The sequence below is a fragment of the Bemisia tabaci genome, chromosome 7 (genome assembly GCF_918797505.1).
Source record: "Bemisia tabaci chromosome 7, PGI_BMITA_v3".
NCBI lineage: Eukaryota > Metazoa > Arthropoda > Insecta > Hemiptera > Aleyrodidae > Bemisia > Bemisia tabaci.
Window position 1 is genome coordinate 49,893,710 of NC_092799.1, and position 13,982 is coordinate 49,907,691.

The window sequence follows — 13,982 nt, forward strand, 5'->3', positions numbered from 1 at the left end:
ATGTACGTTGTTTCTAAAATGGACCAAAAATAGTGGTTCCTCATTGCAAAATGTAATCCAATCATTGCTCGATGATTACATTGGGATGAAGTCCGGCAGGAAAATTCACTTCATTTCTTAGCATGAAGAAAAAATGGGGAAGAAGTGGGAGGTCATGCACTCGGTATTTTTTCTCTCCAACGCGAGGAGCTTACGCAGCGATCTCATAATCCCGGAGGATCTTTTACACCAATTTCGTCCTAACATTATTATGAAACGGTGGGTGGACCATGCACAAATTCATTTTCAAACGATTCACGAGGATTTAAAGGAGCGCCTCACCTGGAGACTAAGCCCGATCCTCGATGCCCATGACGAAATTATAATAATTTCGCTCTTATCTGGATCTTAAGGATCTACGCGACGAGTGCAACCCTCCATTATGAGGCGTTTGGACGGTATATTTAGTTAAAACGTTGAGGACGTTAAAATGTTATTATGCCGCGGCGGCGTTTCGGCTGGGGCAGGTCAATTTTGACAAGATGGGCCCGCCCCGGCCCCGGCCCCGTGTCTGCGGCCCTGCGGGGCCCCGGGTGAGGATCCCATTTTTATCTCTTGTTTTATTTAATAATTCCACCGGCGCAGGCGCAGTGACCCACGGCCCAAGGCCAACCCTTTCTGGCCGGCCAAAAGCAGGTCAACATTCCACCCATTTGAATATCCTCGCAATCACTTTCGTTTGTCCGCCCGGCTTTCAATTATCCATCGCAGCGTTGCCAAACACTAAAAGTAACAAAATACGAGGGCGCACCCCCTGGCGGCTACGCGGCCCAACCCCCTTGGGGACGTTTTTAAGGGTTACTTCCTATGCCATATTGTATGGCATAGGATTTGGTCAATGGTACCCACAGAAAAACTAATTGAAGGATATTAACCGATCTAGGTCACTTGGGAGAGGATGGACAACTCGAAAATTTGGAGGTTAGGTTTGATCAGGTCATTTAGCTCTTAGGGCCCAAAAAGACAGCCAACCTATGAACTCGAATTATCCAGTGGTACTAATTAAAACTCCGAGAGTAGGTGCACTGATCAAAAATTATAAAAGAAAACCTGGATTTCGCATAAATAAGTTAAAAATTAAGCGCGAGCCTCTAGGGTCGAACTTGGAGCGAACCTGAATATTCTTAATCGAAAGGAAATTCACAGAAAGTTCCAAATAATTCGTGTTACTTATTCGTCTTGTAAACAAATGAAACATGAAAGGAGATTACACATTGTGCTATACTTGACGGCTGATGGTTTTTTTATTTCGTCCTTCATGGGATACAACGAAGATTCCTGCAACTCAAAATTCGGTAACACTGACACAATTTTAACTAGCATTTATCGGTTTTACTCGTATTAATTGAAAAACGTCAATTTTATTAATCACTGTAATGAAGTTTAGCTGGCAGCAATGTAGCTCTAAAGGGGTGCTGTTATACTGTGATTGAAGGCAACATTCATTGTTTCGACTATTCCTTTCTTTATTTTTAAAACTTGAGTAATCTGAGGGGTTTATTGCACCACCGTAACAAACAGAATTCAAGAAATAAAAGGCTCGCTGCTTTAACCCGTCATGAATAGAGGATGTTTTGAATACAAAATCTTTACACGCAAATCAACGATTGTGTGAAAGGGATAAAAGGGAAGGTGAAAGTTACTTGACCCAGTTAGCTGTGTCCAGGAGAGTTTTTGAAAAAAGTATTCACCAGTGGCGAGGCGTTAATGATCGATTATCGATATTTCCCCGTATGAAGCTATGATAAAGAATCGATTGCTGTTGCGATAATATAATGGCAACATCCTAATGGTAAATAGCTAAAATATCACACATTCATATCTAGGTAAAGCGCGGTAGTTTTCTTAACCTTTCGTTTAAGTCTCCGAGAAAATCCTTGATCCTCTACGCCGCAGTCTTGGACTGCTCGACCATACATGTCACTTTAAGATAGCTATGCGTGTGGTTGTGGGGGTGCTGTCACCGTGATAAGAAAAAACGCCATATAAGCTTTCAGATATTGCCATATTTTATTGAATAAAGAACTAGCTAGCTGGAAAAATTCTGAATATTTTCCTTCATAGTTTTCAGACAATTTTTGTCAGTATTGAATCAAGCCGTGCGAAAACCGGCAATGTCAGTTTTTCCAGTCTTGAGATTTTTGGCTTGATAATACTTTTCTGAGTCACACGAAACCATGAAAAGGGGTGTTAATACTCGACTCAGGGTTATCTAAATACCAAAACGAGTATTTGCACCTTTTTCACGATTGTATTAACTCTTGAAAAGTAGTACCAACGTGAGAAAACTGAAAGCTAGAAAAATGGACATGAAGGGTTTTCGCAAGGCACGATTCAATTAAATCTAAAATATCTGCAAAATTCGAGAAAAAGTACACATAACTTTTCTCGAAAATAAATATTTTGTCGCGGAAAATTTGGCAGCGTCTGGATGCTCATAAAGCGTTCTTCCACAGCGCAGTAGAACGGCAGAGTGTAAGTAATGCAACAGTGTACTGCACTAGCTGTTTTTTTTGCATAATATTAGAGTAGTAAACTACCCCATCACTTAGCAAAAGTATGTAGGTTTTGAGCCACTATAGTAAGATCCAGATTCAAGCGATACATTTTTCGGTGCGGTTACACCTTTCACTCGTTTTATCACCTCTAAGACTCAATTTCCCTCTCTTTTCCTGGTTCCGTTAGACTTGCCACTAGTTGCATACAGCTGATTCATTCTCGCACGCGAGACAGGAGGGGGAGGAGGGGGACTAAATTAGACATGATAAATGGTAACGGTGCGGACAGGAGGGGGAGGGGGTGGTGGTAAACGCGCTAGGGCCTCGCGTATAAATATTCATCGATTTGTATGTATATCATGAATAAATTTCTGCGGACCCGTTTGAACTGATTTAAATATAAAAATAAACAGTATTTTTCGTGAGAGCCGGTGCAAGACTGATAAAGAGCAGGTTTTTGAACTCCTAACCTACCGGCGGAGGGACCGGAAATCGAGTTGGCTAGAATTTGGCAATCTCCCTCTGCGGTGTTAGGCGTTTACACCGGGACGAACTGATGATTATTTGATAAGAATGTCCGCTTTTGACGCCTTGTTCAAACGTTGGAAATGATAAAATTGCACCCAAAATATCACAAAAAGTGTCCTCGTACAAGTCTACCGTGCTAAGGAAGAACGCTGAATGAGCCTTTGGACGTTGCTAAACTTCCATAGATAAAATATAAATTTTCAGGGAAATTTTTGAATGTTTTTCTTCGGATTTTTCAGAGCTTTCCATTCATTATCAAATCTAAATTACTAGAAAATTTCAAGAGAAAATATATAAAACTCCTAAAAAAAGAAAATTTTATCAGAGAAAATTTAGCAACTCTCGAGTGTTCATACGGCGTTTTTCCCTAGCAAGGTAGAAGTAGTCTTTCTCCGGGGCCAGTAATGATTCTGCAAGTTGACAATTTTCTTATTCCTCGATTCGAATCCATTAAAAATATCGATTTTAAGTGAGACTGGCTGCCTCACCTAGTATCGATTGTTTTACCTACATGTAAGGGGAGAAAAAAAGTGTTGCCAACTTCTAAGAATTGCCACGGTCGGACGAGAGAACGTAACCGAATTCTAAGGTTGTAAAATTTACTCTGAAGTGACACGTGTCCTCACATTCGCTAAGCGAAAATAATTAGAAATCATGGTTTTCTTTTTTTTCTCATCCCATTAAAACATAATAATTTTAGAAAATTTCATGCAGCATTCACTGAAAAAAAAAACACATTGGATCTGGAGTCCAGACTCCTAAAAATATATACAAAAAAAGTACTCTTGATTTAATTAGAAGCTAGCTTCAATCAAGAACCCAGCCTCTTAATTTAAGCGGATTTCGTTTTGATTCAAGCAAAAATCCGATTGAATCAAGAGTATTTTTTCTTGTCAATTTTTCAAGAGTCTGGACTCTACATCCAATGTGTTTTTTTTCTAGTGTTAGTAAATATAATGAAAATCAAAAAGTATGACTCACATTTCAGTTGAAAAAGTTCTTCTGGTCACCAGTTGAAACACCAGCGAAAGTAATCCTTGGTACTGGAATAGTGGACCGATGGTGAAGCAAACATTGCATGGCACTATGTTAGTAAATCCAGTGGTATCCATTTAAGGCACTCCGAAACTTTCATAGTTTTCCGATTCGATCCTCGCGAGCGTTTCAAAACACCGAACCGCGTAACTTTGAAATTCGACGAACCAGACGATATCGCGTTAACTTTTGAAATCACCGAACGACAAAAGGCAGTAACACGCACTTTAAAATCCGATCCACCGTGAAAAGTTTCAATCGCAGGTCGCACTATCAAAGAAGAAAGCGATATTCGATTATGCAGCATCCTCTGATGATATCCATTGGCACTTGAAACTTATTGACACAGCAGAGCCATTCAAGTAATATATTTCTGAAAAGTTATTCCTTGATTACACTTTGGAAATAATTAAGGCTCTGAGATTAACACAATTTTAATTTTTCTCTACAAGAAATGATCGATTTACTAAAGAATATAAAAAGTAGACGATCCTTCTTCTGCACTGTCTTGATTAAGTTACACGTAAATTTAAGAGAGAAAACATACTCTTTGAAATTTGAAATTTTTCATCGGGAATTTTGTAAAGTGATTCAGAACATGTAAGTTCACTTGTGATGCTTTTAGTTTTTGGGTACTTTTACATTGTCGACGGAGCAAGAAAAAGATGAAAAAGGAAAAGAAAATGCAGTCAAATAGAGAAAGTTTTGAGTAAAAAATATATATTTGTAAAGTGGGGAGTAAAAATTGAAGAAAACTCTAAACTAGATAATGACAAAGATAAATGAGAAGTAAAAGTTGATAGTCTGAACTGATCTATCAATAGGTGAAAATAGACGAAAGCAACAGTAAGATGGAAGATAGGAAATTTTAGAGTTTGAAGACAGATTGGTAGAATCAGCCTCTAAGAGAGTGACGAATATTGATTGGTGTAACTTACCGTAGTTTGCTCAAAAGATGAAGAGACCCATTCGATGAAAAAATTACAAAAAATGAAGGAAACGTTCGCCCAAAACTATCAGCAAACACCTCGATAGTATACAGTGATACTTATGGCAATCAACTATCAGTTTACCACCAAAAGTATGCACTAAGAGGACTGATGTTGAGTGTTTATTAGAACGTTTCCTAAATTTTACAAGACGTTTTTAGCAACGAACAGGATTGCCAGACCGGGCGATGAATTCACATTACAACTCAAATAGCTCATTTAGAAATAAGCCAATAAATTAATTTTAGAGATCCGGCGTGTCAATCTCTGTAAGTGCTATCTATCATCGATGAATCGAATTTATTCTTCTTTGTCCGGTCACGTAGAATTTTCACACGGTTTTTCTACGCAACTTGAATTTTTTTATGCAAATCTCGAAAAAAAATAACTCTCGGTTTTTGTCCCGATCATTTTCACTTCGGTCCTTGATTCCCTTTAAGGAGTAAAAATTCATATATTTTATTTGAGGTAATGAAAATAAAATGTAACAATCGAATTCGGCCACCGAGGTTTATCTTAACTACAAGCAAACACAAGTACAGTACATTAAGGTTATCAACCGAAAACGTTTCCTGATTAGGTATATGCTATTTTCAATTACATGTTGTGACAAAGCATAAGAATTATGCTGATACCGGCAAAAATTCGAAGATTCTGTAACTGAGAAACGGCCTATATCTGCTCTTAATTACAAGTTTTGGCAGTCTTCTTTACTTTGGTTTCTCTTCTCTCAAAAAAATATGGCATTAAATCTGTTTTGAAGCAGTGCTTTCATTTTTGCTCCAAAGGAAATTTTGCAAGAAATATTTGAGTCAAAATAAACCACAGAGGACTGATTCGGATTGCATGTAAATTGTAAAAACCTATGCTCCCTGAAAGTAGGTATGTGTCCAGCAAAGAAATGACTTTAGTTTTCTGCAATTGATAAAGTCACTTGATCAAAATGTATCAGTTGAATTGGATTGGATTACTTTTCAACAACACTCCTCATTAAAGTGTCGAGGCTATTAATGAGTCAAATTTCATTGTTGGAAAATTGAGGTATTTAATCCACATGAGGATGTGAAATGATGCGACAAAAAACACAATTCATAGTCTCACGACACTGGCTTGAACTTGTTCGGGCCGTTAGGTCACATCTCATTTTTCACATCAAACTTATTTTTTTCGATATAGTAAAATTAATGTCGCTTGGCACATTAAATTACTGAACCCTTCAGTCATGTTTCAACTATAGCCAAAACATTTTGCCCATACCTCTCTTTCAAATTGCATTATCATGTTTTTTTGTACCTCATTGTTCATGAATGATTCAATATTTTGTAATAAGATATATGTATGCCTGAGTCAATGCAATCAAAGTACATTTGGAACTCTTTGACCAGAATGCTATTTAATGTGTCAAATTTCAATCTTAATGAATACTAGAACAGTCATTTGAGATGAAATCTTGGCTGTATACCTTAAATGGTTCATTTAATGAGAATCCTCTGATTATTTCTTAACTTAACAACGCAAAACATCATTTTTAAACTTATCTCCCAAAACTTTCCAACCTTTTGAAAAATATTTCGATACGATTCCACATTTTTTCTCATTCCTTGGAGTCTGTCGCATGTGTCGCATCTCAGCGTTGACCAACCACGAAGAAACAACTCCGACTGAAACCTATATCTCTCTCCCAGGTATCAGTATTGAGGCAGAAAACGCGTACTACACTTGTTTGTTTTTCAGACAATGGTGCATTGAAGGTAATTATACGCATATTAATAAGTAGCCATACTTGCAAAGAGCGAGGTTCAGAGAGAGAAACAAAGCGGTGGGGAAACAGAGAGGAGCCAAGGACAAAAAAAAATTTACAGCAAACTGTCTGTCCAATTTCAAGGTATGTTTTCTCACGCGACAAACTTGGGAGGACTAGAATCGAATGCTCTACTAGGTATCTCTTGATTTTGCGTCGTATCAGAGGCAATTTTTGAAGGTTGGCAACCATATATTGTTCCATTTAAAGGTATGCACAATAATCGATGTTTATCGAAATAAAATCGATAGTTTGTATGGATTTAAGTTGTATTGCCAACTTGCTGTAATCACCTCTGTTTCCACTGCCGCGGTCGAGCTTGGAACACGCAGCAGGTGTGGCTGTAAGGCCTTGTTAGATAGACTGCACAACAATAGAATTGACAGAAAATATAAAAATGTATTCGGAAGCGTATCAGGCGATAATTTTGAACGAAACAAATAGATGGAGGAAAAACATTTATGGGTCAATCTTTGAACTCATTTAACGTTTGCATATTGACTTCCATTTGTCTGCTGAATCGAGTCTCAACTGATGTTTCGTTATGTGGTGGTGATTATGATGTGTTGCGTTGGTAAATTATGGCTCAGAGAAAGGAATATTCACTGTATATCACAAGTGATGTAGAACATAGATTCCTTTTGTTCCTCTATATGACAAACTTGATAGACAGATCAAGAGGACGTGACACATTAAAAAATATTTGCTTAGAAATGTGTATACTTCGGGTGAATTCTATAAATTTGGTTTTTGATTTTTAAAGTACAATTGAGTTTTTTCCCATTGTCATTAGATTACTTGAGTTATCCTTCTAAAACAGTATTCTACTTTTGGAACCAAATTCAAAGCACTAGTAAAAGACGATTCTTTCAAATTCAAGCCTAACTCGACTGCTATGACTGTATTCACATCATGCGTCATTTTTCGTTCTTGTTTTTTGTTTTTTTTGTTTGTTTGTTAACTGCGATGAAAATTGAGCTGTTTTTGACTAGTTTGTGTGGGTTGATTTGATGAAAAACTTAAGAGACACTCAGAATTATAAGATACGTTTTGAGGTTATTGAATAAATTTTTATTCAAATTTTTATCCACTTTCGTTAAAAAAAATTATCATGTTATTTTACAAAAGAAGCTCTTACCAAATTTTATTTCAAAAAAAGAGAAAAAGTTTTAAGTATAACGAACAAAAATTCAAGGAAAGACGAGATTAAAAGTTGGGAATCAACTTTATTTGATTTTAATCAACACAAGAAATAAATCAATCTTAATAAAGAAAAATAAAAAAACTAAAAATAAAGAAATAAAAACAATAAAAAATGTATTACAATAGTTTGTGTATTTTTCCCTTTTTTCAAAATATTTCATAATTAACTAGCTACAATTTTAATTATTTTCACTGTACAAGATTTTCAGTAATTACAAAGCTATTTTATATTATAATTTCTTAAAATCAAGACTAATTTTTAAATTTGTACCACTATTTACAAAACACGTATTCAGTTAAATCAAATGTATTCTTCATTAGAACATGTAATGTTTTCTGTTTTTTTAACTTTTCGGTATTTCTTTGAAGGTTTTCTCTTCCAATTATATAGGCTTTGTCATCTTTCCATTACTTATGCTCGGGAGAATTCATTGTTGTTTCTATACCTCTTGCATACAAGAAAAACTCACTTACAGCTTTACTGCTAATGTTGTACATTGCATTGAGATTAATTACAAAGAGATGAGATTGAAAGTTTGCGAAAATATCTCAAAAGGAAGAATACCAATGAATTAGTAGTAAATTAGATTGACAGATGTACACTCATAAAGCTAGTGAATGTATCAGATTCATTACATTTGAGTTTGACAGAAAATAGAGGACTAAATTCGAAGAAGGCAGGTAGGTTTTTTCCAGAGTAGAATAGATCTCTGAAAGCTGAGGACGCCTAGTTAGTTATGGAGATTATTTTCATATTGCCGTTTTCAACAAAGAACTAACATGAGAACTAACATGAGAAATAAACTGTAGTTGCTATGAAAGTTGATTCACAAACTGCTAAGAATGTATGTGTCAAGCTTCTTTTTGTTTTTTGACGATTTTCGTCTAATGTCAACTCATATGAAAGTGCGAAATCCATTTTTCTGTTAAAATTGAGAGCAGTTTACGCTGCTATTTTTAGTACACGTGAAGTTCTCCCGAGATTTTTTTCACGATCTAAAATTATGAAAAATCTTATTCTCAGTTGATGAAATATAATGACCAGTGTCAGATTTTTTTTCTAAAACAGTTCTACTTTTCCCCCTAATTTTCATGGTTTACATACAAAATATCAAAATTAGTGATACCGGGAAAATAAGGCATGCCTACGTGGTTGAGACAGATTTTTCAATTTTGAGAATCCTCAGAGAGCAATATGACTGCCTTTAATCCATTGTAGAATTATGCCAAAAATCTTCAAAAATGAGGAAAGAAAAGATTTGAAATCCAGATCGAAGAGGACTTTACCCCCTCGAGAAATCGTCGTTCTGATGTAAAGGCGTATCTTAATCTCCAATTGAGCTCCGATACGCATAAAGTTATATGGACAACAGGGATCACGTGGAAACTGAGATACACGGTTACGTCGGAAGCAGTAGCGTGGCGAGAATTGCGATATATCGATTGTTATGCCATTTAAACCTATGGTAAAGAATCGATTAGGTATTAAGGTGTTCGCTGCGAACACCCTGTTCATCGATCCTTTTCCATAGGTTTAAATGGCTTAACACTCGATATATCGCAAAGCACGCCACGCCACTGGTCGGAAGGGCGACAATTTGTCGCGAATACGAGTCCACAGCGATTTGGATTATTGCTATTGTAGGATATGACACAAGTCGTGGAAAGCTGACGATGCAATGCAATAGATGCAAGCAGATTTTTTTAAAGTTTAATAAGCAATCTGAAGACTTTGAAAGCAATGTGTCTAATTAAAGAAACTGAATAACAAAGTAACAGTGTGGACAATAATTTCAGTTTAAAAATGAAAAATAAATAACACCATTCCTCCGTACAGAGTACATATGATTATCCTTAAAACAATTTAACAACGTAATTACAATACAACATGTCACCATAGAACGGTTCAGACCTTGCAAAGATTAATTTAAATTCACAATGATCTTGATCCTTTGAGCAGTCCATGTGTTTGTAACAATCAGTTGCAAAATTAAAGCGAAGAACGATTAGGTCAAATGAGATTCACTTCAGTGCAAGTTTGAGGAATTTGCGAGATATGTCATAAGTTTCAAGTGGAAGTAGAAGCTGCTGTTAATAACATAATCCAGAAAAAATGACGGTTCGGAGTAAGGATAAAAATATTTAAAGAAAAAACGTATTGTACACCAATCTACGAATCCAGAGTGGTTATGGTTGTCCTCAGTGGCGTCGCGTGCTGTGCGATATATCGATTGATCTGTCATTCAACCTATGGAAAAGGATCGATAAGCAGGGTGTTTACGACAAACAACCTAATCATCGATTCTTTACCTTAGTTTCAAAAGGGGAGATAGAGATATCAATAATCGATCATTAACGCCTCGCCCCTGGTTGTCTTTTTCCTAGTTACTCTGCAAAATTACATTAAGAAAATTTTGGAATTTTCTGATAGAGTCATCAAGATACATATTCTTCAGAAAAAATGAAGTGTATTTGATCTTGACATCCCTACAGTTTCGTAAATTTCAGAAAGCTCCCAGAAATTTCTGATTTTCAATAACTGGAGAAAAGTTTTTACAATTTTCAATAAAGAATAATGAGATGAGCGTTTGAGTCTATTAGGGTGTCGCTTTTAAAATCCCACAGTTTCTGGAGTCTTAAAAAGCGTTAAAAAATTTGGAAGAAAAATTGCATGATCCTGAAATTCCTTAAATCACGAGAGCAAACAAGCCCTAAACTTTGAACTATTTTAATTTTATCGTATTTTTTTTAAAAAAAAAAAATGAAATATCTAAATTAAAGATCACCTAAACCAGTTATTTGAGAGGAAAAAGAATGTACATTACGAAATCAGTGGCGTGGGAAGTTTGCGATATATCGATAGTCTGCCATTCAATCCAATGGAAAAGGATCGATAAAGAGGGTATTCACAACGGACACCTCAATAATCGATTCTTTACGATAGTTTCAAATAGGAAAATATCGATAATCGATCATTCACGCCTCACCACTGTACGAGATCTTGACTAATTTTCAAGCCAATTAATAAAATACATCAATAAAAAAGCAAACCGAACGTATTACCGTATCGGCACCTCTCTCAAGTTCTTCACTTTAATTTTGCCACACAAAAAAAATAAAAATTGTAATAATAATTTGAAAAACAACAACAACAAAAAGTGCTACTGAGAATAAAAGATACACTAAGAGGTATACTCGCTCTCTACATATCACAAGTCAAATTAATTCAAATAGATGTTTAACCAATTAAGTTACTATAACATAATTTAATTTCATATGTTATGTGATTGAACAATGCAAAAGCTTAAATTTAATTCATAAAGTTTTGTCGGTCATCATGTCTGGGCGTTGTTTATTACTTACAGTGGTTGTTGCATCGCTATATTTTTTTTTAGTATCTCATAAATTTCCAGGTTCTTGGTTTATAACCTGAATTTTAGCTTCCCTGTCTAAAAATGAAGGAACATATTAGCCAAAAACTGTCCAAAAGCGACAGGTCTGCGGTCCAAAAATTTCAAGACTATATTAAATACTGACATGTGTAAGAACTAGATAAACACAAACAATGATGGCATGCCCGCTGTTGGATAACTTTGACGACTCTAAAAAGAAGTTAATGTCAGGCTAAAAGCGAAAGTCAAAATTTGTTCTTCTTGATAAGCAAGGAACAAATCGAAGTATCTCATCCCGAGACAATGAACCGTTATCGTAAACTTCTGTTCGAAAGCAAACAAAATATGAAAAAATCAATAGAATCTATTCATGTTAGATAAAAGCTGATATTTACTTTTGTTCATCGATTTCAATCCGGAAAATTGACCCAGGGTCAAATCTTACTACTAATCATTGAGCTGATTACTGAATGACTAGTCACCGCGAGAAAAAAAAAGCATTGCACTGATATAAAACAAAATAGGAATGTTTAAAGAGGTTGCAGCGTGCAAGAGCACAAAATCTCCAATCTGAAAATGTCCCACCCAAAAAATCATCTCAAAAATCCAATTAGAGATACCATTTGATATTTCCTGCCTAAGTGCAAAATGTTTGATTCGAAGGGGTTTCAAATTAGTCCGATTAGCTGCTTACTTGAGATAACTTGGAATCTCCAAAATTTAACATTTTCTACGGCAAGAAATATCAAATAGATATTTTCTGAGTGTCATCTCCGACGACTTTATAGCGAAACACAAAAATTAAAACGAAAATTCAATTAGGAAACTAAAACAGTAACTGCCTATCACTGGTTAAACATCAAAAGAACTATTATTTACACAAGAATCATTTCTTGATGGATATTTACACAAAATACGAAATAACAAGCCAATTACAGGTACTCGGATTCCCCATCTATTATACACATAGGTAATTATATACACATACATCCACGCGCAGGTATTGTATATGTATATAAATAGGATTTTTTATACAAGGATTACTACTCCAAACCTGGGAGAGGGGAAACTGTACACGGAAATGTACGTACATAAATTACATTTTTACAAACCATCGAAAAATATAAATCTATAAACGCACCTAAGTGAATGCTTACACACTGCACATACGCTAGGTAAGGACTCGTATGCGTTTACTTATTTTTGGGGACATGAATTGAATACCAAATACCACTTTAATGGTGTCATTGCAGTGGTACTAAAGGAGAACATACGTTGATATAAGTGACCTCTTTGACTAGTATCAATGTTTACAAACGCCAAATACGCTTTTTATGACGAGTTGCGCTCCGATGCGAATGAATATTTTCCATCTGACTCAACCTGAGAAGTTAACATAAGCTAAATCGAGTTTGTTAAAATGTTCTTTGTTTTTACTTCTTTTTTTGTTTTATTTTCATTTCATTTCTTATTTTTTTCACCGGCACAAAATTAGTCTCCATGAAAATGCTTTATAAATAAGCACCTGTAGTAATCTGTAAATTTTATGCAAAAGTTTCTCGACAGGAACTACATGTCAGGATCCGATTTTCTTTTGAGCACAAACGAATGTTTTAAAAGTCAAAGGACAAACTTTTCGAGACGAAGATGCAGATATGTACTTGTATGAACTCGGAAATACTTTCGAAGACGTAAGCCTTCGGGAATGATCAGCTGAAATGTGCTTATAGGGGTGATCTACCCGTTTTCTGTCAAAAATTTAAAAGAAAACCAGTGTTTTAGCGAAATTAGTTCGATATTTCCATACTTGTTTACTCCACTCCCAACTTCAATCTCTATTTTTGGGTAGGATCTCTAGAAAAATGAAAAAAAAAGAAAAGAAAAAACTCCACGCGAAAACTCTGTCAGAGAAAGAACATCAAGACGAGAAAATATTGTGAAATTTTCAGCACTCGTCGCAAAAATTCGTCGTCCCCCTCGTGAAAGATCATATCTGTACGTCAGTGTTGCCATATTTCCCCTCGCAAATTGAAAATTTAACGAGAGGATCTTGGGAATTTCGAACTGAAAATTTCACCGATTTTTCTTCTCATCTCAGGCGAAAATCTGACAAATTTTGGACAAAGATTGCAAAGGTACATTCTTCTAAGAGAGTAAATCGTTTGAGTTAATTTTGCAACATTGAAATGGATTTAGGTGTTTTCATTCTGGAAGTGACGAGTTACTCAATCGGGACCTCCATGCGTTCCGAGTGGCATCGCCCCCTTGACGCGCGCCATTACACGGACTCCAGTTTCACTACGAGAGGACAGAACCTCGTTGGTCGACAGCCACTCGTGGGGTGGCTGGCGGGGGGCGGTCGGAGGGGTAGGGGGGCACGCTGCACAGGAGCACATGAGTGCTACACGGTACACGGGTGTCGGCAACCCTCCATACACCTCGAGTGCTCCTGTAACCGACCCGGGTGTCTCTATTCCATAATCTGTAATCTGCGGTT